Source organism: Ischnura elegans, chromosome 10 (genome assembly GCF_921293095.1).
Source record: "Ischnura elegans chromosome 10, ioIscEleg1.1, whole genome shotgun sequence".
Taxonomy (NCBI): domain Eukaryota; kingdom Metazoa; phylum Arthropoda; class Insecta; order Odonata; family Coenagrionidae; genus Ischnura; species Ischnura elegans.
Window position 1 is genome coordinate 27887948 of NC_060255.1, and position 13888 is coordinate 27901835.

The following is a 13888-nucleotide window of genomic DNA, read 5'->3' on the forward strand; positions in this document are numbered from 1 at the left end:
TTTTCTGTACTGCTAAAATATTTTCAGCATTTTTCATCATTAAGTATGAAATTGACCGCAATGCAACAACTCAAAGACGTTCAGGGCTCCTATAAACAGCAGTTATTTAAATTTATATAAATAACTAAATTAAACAATGACATAAATCCATAAAATGAATGCACAATTATGAATCCATGCGAAATAGTAAGGCTACACAATTCAACATGTACAATCAAAATCAGATTTTAATGGTTTAAAACCTACGGTATAGCAACGAATAAATAATAAATGAAGATACAAGAATTATTCCGCTATCCTTGATGATTCTTCCTGCATATAGATGTTATATCGACCAGGCAAAAATCACAGGCATAAGGTGATTCATTTAATGAATAACGCAGCACACTTAAAGACAAAAGGCATTGATAAGGAGAAATTAGTTCCATTTGGTTAGAAACGAGAATGAGTTCGTTGAAAGACAAACAAACAAAGAGGCGAATATGTAAATGAAGCGACAGCGAGAGAAACGCTCATCAAAAAAGTACGCATTCTTCAAAAGGAAAGGTTGCGGAAAGCAGCGAGAGAGGGAAATGATTAAATAAAAAAAGGGGAAATGGTCTGAAGGGAAACAAAAAAATAAGGGATGCAAAAAACTCAGTAGCAAGGAGGATGGTCAAAATAGAAAGAGCATTGAGAGGGTATGATGTCCCCTTTTAAAAGATTAACAAAAGCGGTGATGCCTGCACTTAATGCGGGAACAGGTCGCTTCGTCATATGGACGCGCGAAGGAGGAGCGGGATAGAGAGAAGAATGGGAGTGGAAAAAAGGAAAGTTGAAAGAAAGTAGCGGGTCGGTATCACTGCATAATTAAAAACGGAATCATTATACCGGCCCGCTATAACCGGCCAAAAAACGAAGGTTATGAACTAGGTGATTTATTTAGTAAATTAATTAGCTAAAAATTAATGGACATAAGGTATTGTTTCCCCGACTATCAGCCAATCAGAAACTATGCCATTGAAAGATGATCCGCACTTTCGCTTTTAATTTACATTAATTGGGAATATTCAATGAAATGAGGTTCAAAAAATGTTGAAAACTTGACAATCCCTGCTACGTTTTGTCTCATAATGTATTTGTTACAAGAATTCTAGAAATACTTGGATTGGGTATTTATTACAAGAAAATTAGAAATACATAGATTGGAATCGGGCATAAAATACTTTCATCGGTTAAAATATGCTTTGAGAGATGTTTCAGTTGCACTTAAAAGTAGCTGTTTATCATCACACATTCTATTTAAATAATACGATTAATTTTGAATGCAAGGTTTAATTAATACACAAAGCAAGACTATCATTACTCATCAATTTTTGTCGCAATAAGGCATAATTAGAACAATGCAGAATACACTGCCAACACTGTACCGCCAATTTTCGTCATTAGTACCTTAAGCGGTACCAATACTAGGCGCAACTACCAAGTTTCGATCTCGATGCTGATCCATGCTTTCGATCATTCCGCTAAAGAGACGAAGGGGTGTGGATAAAGGAAGGCCGGCGCGGATGCGTCAGAAGAGAAGGTATGGGAATAGGTAAGGAGAGGACATTAAAGAGACGGGTGGTGGGCGGTGGAAGACGAGAGGAGAAAACGGGGGCAACCATGCGAGCTACGAGAAAATTCCCGCAATTAGGCAGGGAAGCTGCGAGGAGAGGGAAAGGGGGCGTCCAGCGAGCTGAGAGTGGTAAGAGGAGGAGGGTGCGGGAGTATACGAGGCTTACTAGGGGGCTGAATTAGGAACGAGATAAAGGATTGAGGGGCAGAGAGAAAGGGTAGACGTTTGAAGGCTCACACACACAGAGTCACACGTGCGCTGGGATGGGTGGAGAGAGAAGGAAAAAGGCTGGTGGGATACTAGCGAGCGGTGAGAAAAATATGGATGATGGGAAGTTGGAGAGATAGAACGGACGCTTCGCAGGGCAGGGCGGAGAAGAGTAGAAAAGGCGGGAGAGGCAAGAGGTGGAGGTTGCAGTGCTGAATTCTGCCCGAGACCGCACAACTTCGGACAGAGTGAATTGTGGAATAATTAGCCACTAGAAGGTTCGCCTTGCCTCGACGTGCGTCGAGGATGAGTATAGGGGCTGCGCGTCGGGGAGTGGGAGTATCATACGAGCCGCTAGCTCCCTGTCCGCTTCGGATTGAGGGGGAGAAAGACCTCGAGGCCAGGGAGTAACAGAATGGATATGGTCGAGTGTGAATGGGAAGAGGAATAAGGAATCAAAGAGGATGAAGCGAACGGCTGAAATTTTAAAGAAGGATGGAGTAAAAGCGAGGGAGGATACTAGAACAGGCACAGGGAGAGAGAAAGGGATTGCAGTCAGTCGAGGCCAGAAGATGCTCCGGTGAACGCCATTTTTATGCTAATTGGGTGCACCGATTATAAGTCTCTAACTTCACGGGATAGAGAGAATGGTAAAAAAGATACCACCTCGACTGTTCGCTCACCTTCGTAGACGGTTCGAATTTTCGACGTCACCAATTTGGCCACATTTAAACTCGCAAAGAGCGCGGCGAATGAAATATGGATAATTACCCAACGAGGACAAAAAATACCACTTTTAACGATGAATAGTTAACAGATTACATTTAACTATGGCACTTTTCACACGAAATCCACATTATTGTAATATATTTTCTCGTAATGAACGCTTTTCAGTCCCTGTACGTTTTTGCGATACAATATGGGCCAACAATTCTCATGGATATCATTCTCGATCGTGGAGATGGCCTAGAAATTGCTATTGAACAGACGATTACTGAAAGTGAAAAGGTAATTACCAAGGTTTTACATGAAAGGAAATGGAACATTAAGGTATTTCTTATGTTTTAAAGCGCACTAACCACTTGAAAAGCGACTCTCTACAGCCACTTTAGCCACAAAAGTGCCATTTTCTCATCTATGCTATACATGCATAATTCTCTCATAGAAAATTTTTGTGAGGCAAAGTCATCTTTACTACAACAACAAAATATTCAGTTTGATAAATACCTAATACTTCAGTAGGATAAGGACATCGTATTCAGATCTGAGTCACTCCTAAGCCGACTTAAACATCATTACGGGATATAGTAGTGGAAAAGACCTCATTTTAAGGATTGTTGACAAAGCAAGGCTTCAAAATATTCCAAAACATTACACGAGGCGAAATAAAGAGACTCTAATGTCAGTGTCAGACCGTGAGGAAAAGAATTCGGGAATATAAGTTTTGCTGTAGGTCGCACGCCTTTTACCGCACGCAACATGGCAACACTAAGGAATATCCGTTATCCTTAATAATGTTTTTTTCTCTTTTAACTGTCGTTTTAGACGTCTTTGTGAACGTACTAGGTCCACTATGAATGAGATGAGCACAAAACCCAAAAAATGCGTCCAACCTCTTGCCGCTAGGTGGGCTGGGCTTACTCGTCCACACCCTTTCAAAAATCGATTTCATCCTCCCCTATGTACACATATAGGTACCTGCTCCAGCCTTTGCATAATACACAGCCTCCTTCCACCACGTAAAATAAGAAAGAGATACGGAGAAAAAGTAAATCCCTAGATCACTTGAGGGGATTCGAACCTGAATTGGACAGGATTGGCCGGATTGAACCTGAAGCGAAAGAGATGAGGACGCAGACTCAAGGTTTTCCCCGAGAGTGATATAAGGGTGTGAGAGAGCATGGCAGAGAGAGAGAGAGAGAGAAGAAAAAGATCCATGAATGAGCGAGGAGGTGCAGGAGAACAGAGCTGGGTGTGGTGGTCGGATAACCGTTAGCGTCTCAACGAGGGAAGATATGATGGGAAAAAATAGAAGAAGAGGAAAAAAATGGAAGGAAAAGAGGAGCAAGATACAGATTATTATAAAATACTTCAAAAGCTACCTCCCCCTCCGTTCAACTGTTTCGCGCACAAAACCTCAGTCCTTAGCAGTCGCAAAAGGGACTGCCCGACCCACATCCTCCTTCGTTTCTTTCAAACATTTCTTCGAGTCGCAGCCTCTTTCCACACACACACACTATGAAAAAAGCAAACCCTTTTCCCTCCTCACCTCTTCACCAGCTCCGAGGTCTTTTAATTTCCAGCCGCCACTCCCACTGATTGGTTATATTCATCCCTCCAGAAGATGAAAGAGGAGGTTTAAATGGAGAGGGGCAGCTGATGCGCAGAGATGAGCGCTTAACCTCCGCATCGCCCAATCTCCACCCGCTTGGCAATTACCTACTGCGGCTCGCTCACGACCCAATACGTAGAGGAAATAAAACATAGCATTTGCAGCCAGTCGATTATTCTATGAATAGAACTTCCTCAAGCGAAAGCTCCCTCCCCCAATATGCACAGGAATTATTCAATCTCTCATAAAAATTTTAGACTAAAGTTCGCCCCCAATATGATACAACAGAGTATCGTGCACATTCCACCCATTAGGGAAACCAGCAATGAAGAAATCATCCGTATTGACTGAAGTGGGAACGAAAACACCTCGACTTACTTCCGACGGTTTGTCTGATATTAGCTATATAGGGCAATTATTTCTACGCCTAAGCCCTGATAGCTGTCAGTGAACTAAATAGACTCATAATCCGTTCACTACTTCAACGAGAAATTGGTTCCAATAAACTATTAATCAGTGACACAAATCTGGAAATTATCCTTCAATGTAAAATTCGATGTAAAAAATGACAGAAAATGGAATAGCTGAAATGAATAAATAAAAACAGATTGCCACAAAAAGAGATAACAGAAAATTAGTGATTAATTCCATTATTACCAAATAGAGTTAATTTGTCCAAGCCCAGGTTTAGTTTTCAGAGGCCAAGTATTTTGGCGCCTAAAATAATAAGAAAAGAAGATTTCATATTTAAATGGAAGGCCTTAGTGGGTACGAGTCACACTAAAATAAATGGAAGAATTTTTCCCTGATTTTTGGATACGCTAGCCCATTGAGTTCATAATCTTATAAAACACATCGTTATTAGAATACAACATTTATAGGCTAGCCTTTCCACGACGCGGTTGTGTAAGCATAATGCTTTATTTGCTCATGAGAATATTTAGGGTCATCAGAAAGTAATTTGAAGTACAAAATTCAATTTTAAAGGCAATAACCTTTAAATAAAACGCAATAAATAATAATAAACCAATTCAAAATTTCGAAGTTCCGAAAGGATCTTTTCAAACATTTTCTTCAAATATTGCATCTTTATCAACCTTCAGGAGTTGATAGGAGTCTATAAGCTGAGTCGAACATACTAACTCTACACCTTGAACATTAACTAAACCATCATAACAGTAGTGGGTCTACACATGGAATTATAGTTAAAAATTCTAGGTTGAGATAATAACAGACAGACCATGAAAGGACATGAAAGCTGTGAAGGAAATATGCGATGAATCAAATAGTATGTGCCAGACATGAGAACGGATGAGGGCCACAGAAGGCAGGCCGAATGATCTGGAATCACTTCCAAAAAATAAATAAAAAGCCCAGAGGGAGATAATGGTGGCTAAAAAAAGGGCTGCCGAAAGATCACCAAATACGCCCCCTTTTTCACAGGGCAGCTGCGGTCGGAGAGCACTTGCCCAGCTCTCTACGCCTGCGACCAGAACACCAGCACTGCCAACCTCTGCCACCCCCCATCCACCCCCGCCCTCCGGGCAGCAGCCTCTCTCGACGACCAGAACACCGAAAAGTGGGCAATGTGTAAATCGTCAGAGACGATGAGCGACAGTTATGAGATTAAAACGATTTCCGAGAGACCCGACTACGCGGCGCATTCGAGACGCGCTCATGCAGGAATGAAAGTCGAAAGTCCCGCAGAGGTTCACTGACCAATCCCATATCCGCTTCCAAGCGGCGAGGGGGGGGGGGGGAATAAAAGAGTTCGGAAGGAGATTGACAGCGTGATTAACTGATCCTTTTGATATCCAAGGGCGTGTCGGTGACTCCTAGCACGACTGAACCCGAGAGAAATTGCAGGGCAATGCTTTCCGCAATTACAACAGCGATCATTAAATATGAAAGGGACTGGAAATATTTTTATGGCAGCGATCGTGGCGGGAGCACTAAATTCGCCCGCAACTCGCAACTAGTGGCTTGGAGGGGAACAAAAAATTTCAAAGAAAAGCAATTATTTTACGAAGCCTATCTTGAAATTTTGCCGATTCGGAAGATAATTAGTCGATTTTTTCATTATCACCTAAGAAAAAATATCAATTAACTTACAGACCAGAGAAAAAATATAAGAATTAAATATTCGTTTGCCGCAAAGTTTAGACTTAAATAATCAGTCGGAACGTATAAGAAACGTTCAAACCCCTTCATCCTTAAGAGTGTTAGTTGCAATAGATAATAGGATTTAAAGACAATCTTTGAAAATTAAGAGTCATTAGATTATACTTTCACCATTATAATAGAATGAAATCAGTTATACGGCAATCCAAATATGAAAATGTCAACCATTGGATTTCACCACCTATCACCACAAAATTGACATATATTCTCATACGTTCTCATTTATATCCAGATTGGTTTACCTAATTATATATGAGATTTGGAGCGATTGTAAGTATTAACAATAAGTTAGTTACAAATAAATTCTATTACAAAGAAAGCACAGACATGATTTATAGGGGTGGGTGCAACTTGGGGCAATCATTCGAAAACTAACCCAGAAAAATTCCAAAGCACTCCTTCCATGCTAAACAGAAAGCCGTTAATGATTTCAAAACACCAAAGGTACAAGAAGGCATACAGAATGTGAAGTCCAACGAGCAGAACTAACGAATGAATTAAAAATATAATGGTTTACTTAGTACTCAGTACACCATGCACCTAAAAAAAACAATCGGTAGGTAAGCAAACAAACGAGATTGAAACGATTTCGGCAAATCGAAATTCGAGATGGATATGAATGTATGTGCATATATCCCAGAAATTTCCACAGTTCGCCGAGCCTAGAGTGGCAGGAAGATTGATTCCTGAAACAACGAGTTCCTCCCTCTCGCCTTGGATCCCTACTTTGACGTAGTGGAGAGGTTATCAAAGGGAATGAAAACTGCGGATCAATGGCAGCGTGCACCCATTCACCATAGGGGGCACACTTATAAACAAGAGAATAAAAGAAAGGCGAGGAATGAAAAGGGGGTGGGACGAGGAATAAACTCCACGAAAATTGGAACGAAGCGTATCTGCCTCGCGCGCGAGATTCATTCCGGCAATGACAAGGAAAGCGCGCGGAGCAAGATAAAAACGAACACTCACTCCCTCCCTTCCTCCTTCTCTCTCTCGGGGGAAATTGTCGAGCAAATCGTTTAAAATAGGAAAAAGAAAACAGGCCCCGGAACGATTTGAACGAGAAAGGAGTGTAGAGGGCAGAGTTCTCCGGGCCCGAAAGAGGATGACTGGATGACATTTGGACACATCTCCGGATAGATAAATGTATCGAATGGTTCTCAGGAACGGAGGTGGGGAGAGGAAGAGAGGTTTTTCGGATTGAAGCCAGGGTTTGGGAAAAAAAAGTAGAGCTTCAGTCGAGGGAGATGGGATTTCTGGAGAAGAGAACGGAATCCGGTCTGTGTGAAAGTGGTGAGCAGTTCTGGCGGTTCTGCTGCGCGGCGCAACGGATAGACGTGGGAAATATTTGAAAAATCTTGGAATAAGGGCACTATTAGGATGGCCATTTCCTGAAAGAGCCAAATGAGGCGTGGAGACAAAGGATAAAGAAAATTCAAGCCGTGTGTAAATATGAACAGTGGATATGATATGTGATAAACAGATGATAGTGTGCGATTTTCTTTAACCTTAGTTGACTGCAAGCTGGAAAACATTTTTCAAGACAAGACATTTTAGAAAGACAGTAAATTACCACCAAAAGGTTTTTTCTGTTAAAATTAAAATATGCAATTGATTGTTGAAAAAAAGAAATCCGAGTGCAACAAAAATATTGACAAACATAAAAATGAGAACGACATCAAGAATATGGTGCTTTAAACGAGCCAAAACTGACAATTGCTACCAAAATATTTAACAACTTTTTTACGCAGCCCCCTCGCATTTCGTGCATATGCATTTCCATTACCGCATATTTTAAAATATACACCTCATCCCTTTCGGAAATTAGTCCCGAAATTGTTTTTAATACTTGACTTGTCTGGCTTGAAGGCAACGGTGGAGGTGGCCCGAAAAATAAGGTTTGATGCACGGTCACGGTCGAAGCATAGAGTGGTATTATACACGAGGTCCTTGATGAGGTTTCGGGTAAAAGACCATTAATTTACTTTCAGCAATTTCCTTAACCTATTTTTATCCATTCAATATTCACACCCAACACTCTCAACGTGAAGTGTAGTAATGACGAGCATGTGTCGGAGAGGAAATCAAAGAGAATAAATCGAAAAAAAGATGAACGAAAAACGAGCTGTACTACAGCATATTTACGAAAGAAAAAATTAAATTTACAACTAGAAGGGAGAAAAGAAGCTCTTCCACCAGAAAAACGGAAAAGGAAAAAAAATATTTTTACAGCAGTTGGCACGTTCAAATCCGTTAATTTTTTTCTTACAACTACTGGGGCGCACTTACTACAGGATTGCCCGAAATTGTCCAATTTTAATGCTATTTTTCTATCCCAATGAGATGCTCCTAATTTCAAGATTTCTATGGTCAAAGGCTCTAAGAACAGTTCAAAAACTCGTACCCCATATCTTTTATGACGCTTTTATTTTATTTGGAGTTTCTTAACATATTTAACTAGTTATTTATACTACATTTTTTGCAAGATGGTAAATTTTAATAGATATTTAAAATAATTAAATTAAGTCTACCAATATTGAGCACCTCAAGCATTGGAAATATCCACTAGACATAGAGAGGGGTTCCTAACTATGTGCTCCGCCAAACATGACCACACAAATCACCAATCCCAAGCGTCTTAACAGTGAAGTATGTGCTTCCTAATGGAATTCACCGAGTCACAAACCACATTAACCTCAAGGATAAGTCTGCTAATCTCACGAATGCGAACATAGGCGACAGTCAAAGGAACAAAATGCATGGAACATACAGGGAAATAGGTTCTGCTCAAGTAAGCACCAAGTACTGATACGGATATTTTAAGCTACACAACAATCGATTTCCACAATTTTCCTATTTAGCTTTCAAATTATGTACATTGATAAATGAAAATATGTGAAGCCAATAAATTTGAAGATAAAGTTTGAAATAGAGTAACCAAACAGAAGAATTGCTCAATATGTAATCCCCACCAATATCGGAAGTACGGCAGTGCAACTCGCATCACTGTAATTCACGCAATTATACACAGTTTTAGATATCATTTTTATTTATACATTTATTTCATTAACGGGGAATATTAAAGTTCTTCTACGTAATATAAGACATGTAGAGGAAATTATTTAATAGAGTAGGTACAATAGTTAAGGCTTAATATATGAGCAATAAGAACTCGTGATTACAGAGAAGAAACCCTACTGTGAAACCTATGGTATTCATGAGTTCATTATTTAAAAATTAAATACGAGGCGCAATAAGAAGAATTATGGAGTAGTCTCTAAAGGGAAAAAGGGTAAAATCAAGTTAAAACGCTTGAATAATAAAAACGTAACATGTCTCCTCGCGAGACAGAAAAATAAGAAATGCGTGAGAATGTAAGGGTGTAAGGTTATGAAATATTCACGATGGTATAGAGCGTGTGGAGCTAAAGGCAGTAATTAAAGAGCTGAGATCTCGAGACGGTAAAAATTAAGAGTGAAAAAAATGGCGGAACAAAGAGGGCTGGGCGAAAAAAATGGGAGAATTTTTAATATACACGCTTGCGTATCGCAGAGCATTAACCGAATCGCTAAAGAGCAGCGCTAAAATATTGAATCACTGCACGAAAGCCGTTAATTTCCAAGAAAATGTCGAGCCCTCCCTTTTTTGGTATTTCTCTCATTACTTGCATACCTCTTCGATCCTCAACTAACCATCTGAAATAGTAAATACATGGCATGATAGTAATGAAATACCTCGGCGCATATTTTAATTCATGTTATTACAATAGCACTAGGAATGGACACGAACTCTCTACCGAGTCTACTTACATATAAGCATACTGTTTACCCCACACGACTGTTGAGTAGTGATATAAGAGGCTGCCATTTGATGGAATTTAGCACGATTGGCCATTTAAGCCCGAAAAACAAATTCTTATCTCCCTTATTTACCATAACCTGAAATGGATATGTACCTGCTTTAGCAGTGGCCCATGAAACGAAGGCTTTCAATGATTTCTTCATAATAGCTAAGAACATTCCCTCTTGAATGGTGTCATGCAGAAAGGAAATTTTTAAGTGGGACGTAAGAAATAACAAAAATATACATGTCTTACATCATTTCTTGAATCAAGCACATATCTAAGTTCAGAAACGCAGTTTTTTTCATACGGAGGAGAACAAAGATTCAACTGGGAACGAAATCTCTAGGATACTCAAGTGATGACCTGAGGTTCTCTAAACTTTCAAATGAAAATTATTTAATCAAATATAATATTAAATAAATAGTTTTCATATAATAGTGTAGTTTACCATAAAAAAACCATGGATACTGATGGATGGAAACGACGCAGTAAAATATCATCATTATTAGCATAATAAGTGCATGTGAGACATCTACGAATTAACATACCCGATGCGTAACACCTGGTTTTGTACCCACTATCTTCACATAAGTCTCGACCCAAATACCAGAAAAGCATTCAAGCTTGAACTTAGACGGAAATATAAATCCCAAACTTTCGTTAGAGAATTTTACCCGGCTAGGATAACGCCGCAGCTTCTTATTGAAAGGACTTTAGGGATGGGGGTGGTAAAATACGGAGTGAGGGCGAAAGAAAAGCAACGGGGGAAATGACATCGCCTCACAAAGGGAGCGCGAAATCTGAGAAAGCAGATGAAAAAGGAGGAAAAGTCATGGAGAGCAATAAAGAACCTCAAGGATTTTGGGCGGAGTAATTAAGCGATGACTAATTTCTGCGTAAATTTTAATGAGGGCGTGATATATAATTTCTCTCCGGAGGGAAAGCTTAAAAGAGTTTCGCGCGGCGCGCCGCGGCGATGGAGAATGAGAGGGAAGGGTATAGGGAAGAAATTGGGCTGATTTTAAAAGCGAGTTATGACATAAGAGAGGAGAACGGGGGAGATGACAGCCGAAGGGAAGGGATTGCCATAACGGGGAGAAGGGTTGAGGGCCTGAGACAGGACGGGGTAAAAGGTTCCGTGGTTTGTAGTGTGAAAAAAACCCTTGTAAAGTGTACCCCGAGCGTCTGAAGAGGAGGAGACGGTGTAAAAGACGAGGAATGAAGGGATCAAAAGATAGGAGAAAGCGAGTGAATAAAATGAAGGGAACCAGCTAACAGGGAGTAAATAAGCGAAAATCAGAGAGTTCAAAAAAATGAAAAAAAGTACACGATGTCACGAAAAAATGAAGTCAAAATGGGGAAAATAACGTTCAAATCACGGCTTTGTTTTTTTTAAAGAAAATGCATTCACTAACTAATGAAAAAAATACACTGAATACGAATAATAGTGTTATCAAGCTCATAAGAAAATAGATGCGTCATATAAAATAAGGGAAACGAGTTTACGAACCGCACCTGTTACCTTAAAAAATAGGAACTTCGCCATCAGCCGTATCTAATTGAGCTTGAAAAAATCCTTTAAAACTAGTAAACTGTAGGTAGCGTTAAAAGGGAATGAAAGATCAATCACAAAATATGTGAAATTACCTGATTAACTATAACTTACTGATTCTGAGCCCGCAGCGCCTAAAAATAAATAAATGACCACATGTACAGACAGAAAAATATGAGCTGGATGGAGTGTTGTTATCTATGTGTAAAATCTTAGGAGCATCTTCCATTTCACTCAGTAATGTACAAATTACCGTTTCATTCTACTAAAGTTCTTCGAAGAAGCAGAGTCGGGGGAACATTTGATACCAAATGAAGCTGGTATTTGAGGTAACATTTTCTTTACAGCCACTTGCGCGCTACGAGCAAGCAAAATGTGATCCGATAGCATTTTTAAGGATGAGATATGGCGTACCTGAGCGTTAACACGAAGATATATTCATACTAGTCTTCCCTAAAATGCTGCATTACGCAGGGGCAACATTTTCTAGGACGTAAAATGCGAATTGAGTATCAAAAACGACGAACACTGAAGCTTCCATGCTCCACAAAACAGTAAAAAAAGATTGTAAAAAGCTATAAAACTTGATTAGGCGTTATAATCCCTGAAACAAGAGTAATTTCATAATTAACTCGGGAGAGTAAGTCACAAATTGAGAATAAATTGGCGTACTTTGAAAAAATTCAATAGGGCATTAATGCCATGTAATACACACACCTAAAATTAAAATTCCCAACGCTTAGACGGAGAATACGGTGGACTATTAAAAATCACGATTCATAGAGCGACATTGATGGTCCGATAACAAGTGGAGCCGTAGAAGCTAAGCGCTATTCTCACAGCGGACGAGCAAAAAAAAACACCCACTACAGCGGAAGAGAGATGGAAAAACTAGCAAATTCCTCCGAAAAGAGACAACGACCAGGTCAAAAGCCACGAACAGAATTTTGGTTTCGATCGCAGTGCTCTTTCCCTCCCTCTCATCCGTCAAAGCACACGCACAAGTGGGGAAATAACGACGAAAAAGCGAGAGAGGGACACATGCACACAAAAGGAATCGAAGACCATTGGCTCGGACCTGCTTTTGCATATTGAATAGTACCCGGCCGGACAAACAGAACAAATAAACGCCCGCTTTACGAAAAATAAAAATTATTTTTATTTATTCCTCTTGAGCGTTGGACCACTCCTGGTACCCCCCCCCCCCCCCCAATAGCAGCTACCTGCACCGCCTCTTGGACTCTCGCGTATACGAGGTTTTCATCCCCTCACACGCCCGCATCCAACCGGTTGGAACCGGAGGGAAGGAAAAAATTAGGCGAACAGCAAGGGCAATGAAGAAAAGGAAATTAAAAAAATATACACTGCGATGGGATGAAAACAAAACAAAACTTGAAGGGGATTCTCCTCTTCTCCATGTCCCTACTCTCGTTGCAAACACACAAACTAACCCTTTTCTCCGGCCGTGATATCATCCAAAAGGCACCAACCCATCAACGTCCACCCCCTTGGGTGGTCAGTCAGTCGATATTCAGCTTACGAGCACGGACATGTGTGCGGCTGGCGTATTAGCGTCCGGCGGGGTAAGTGGGGTAGCAATAAGATGATAAAACATCCTCGCAAGGGTTGATCCCTACGGCGCGGCGTGCGTGCGTGAAGCGCTTTCTTGACGGAGAAGAGTCGATAAAAAGAGGCCGTAAGTTGTGTTAGCAGTAGAAGCATCGAGAGGCGTGACCTCCCTCTCTGCCCCGTACACCAGCTACTACACCATGCAACTCACTTTAGGTGAGGCGTTGTAGTCGTGAATTGCGTGACCATAAATAATTGCGTCACAAGCGCTTAGACTATGTGTGCAGGACATAAATACCTAAATAATCAGGTTAAAGTTCAGTATGAAATACAAGAAAATCCTCGCGAGACTGAACATCACTGAGGAAACTTAACACTCAATTAAAACGCACAGCAAAAAAACCAGTTCCTACTGTTAGGTACACAAGTAATTATTTTCCACTAAAATTTACTGAGGAAGGAGAAGTATCTTGACCAACTTTTTACCGTCATCAACTCTTCTTCTTCTCCGGGGACGCTTCTCCCCCACTGTAAATAGGATCGAGCTTGTCTCACACAGGGATCAGAGAAATTACAATTCAATAAAAAAATCATCAAATTAGCATA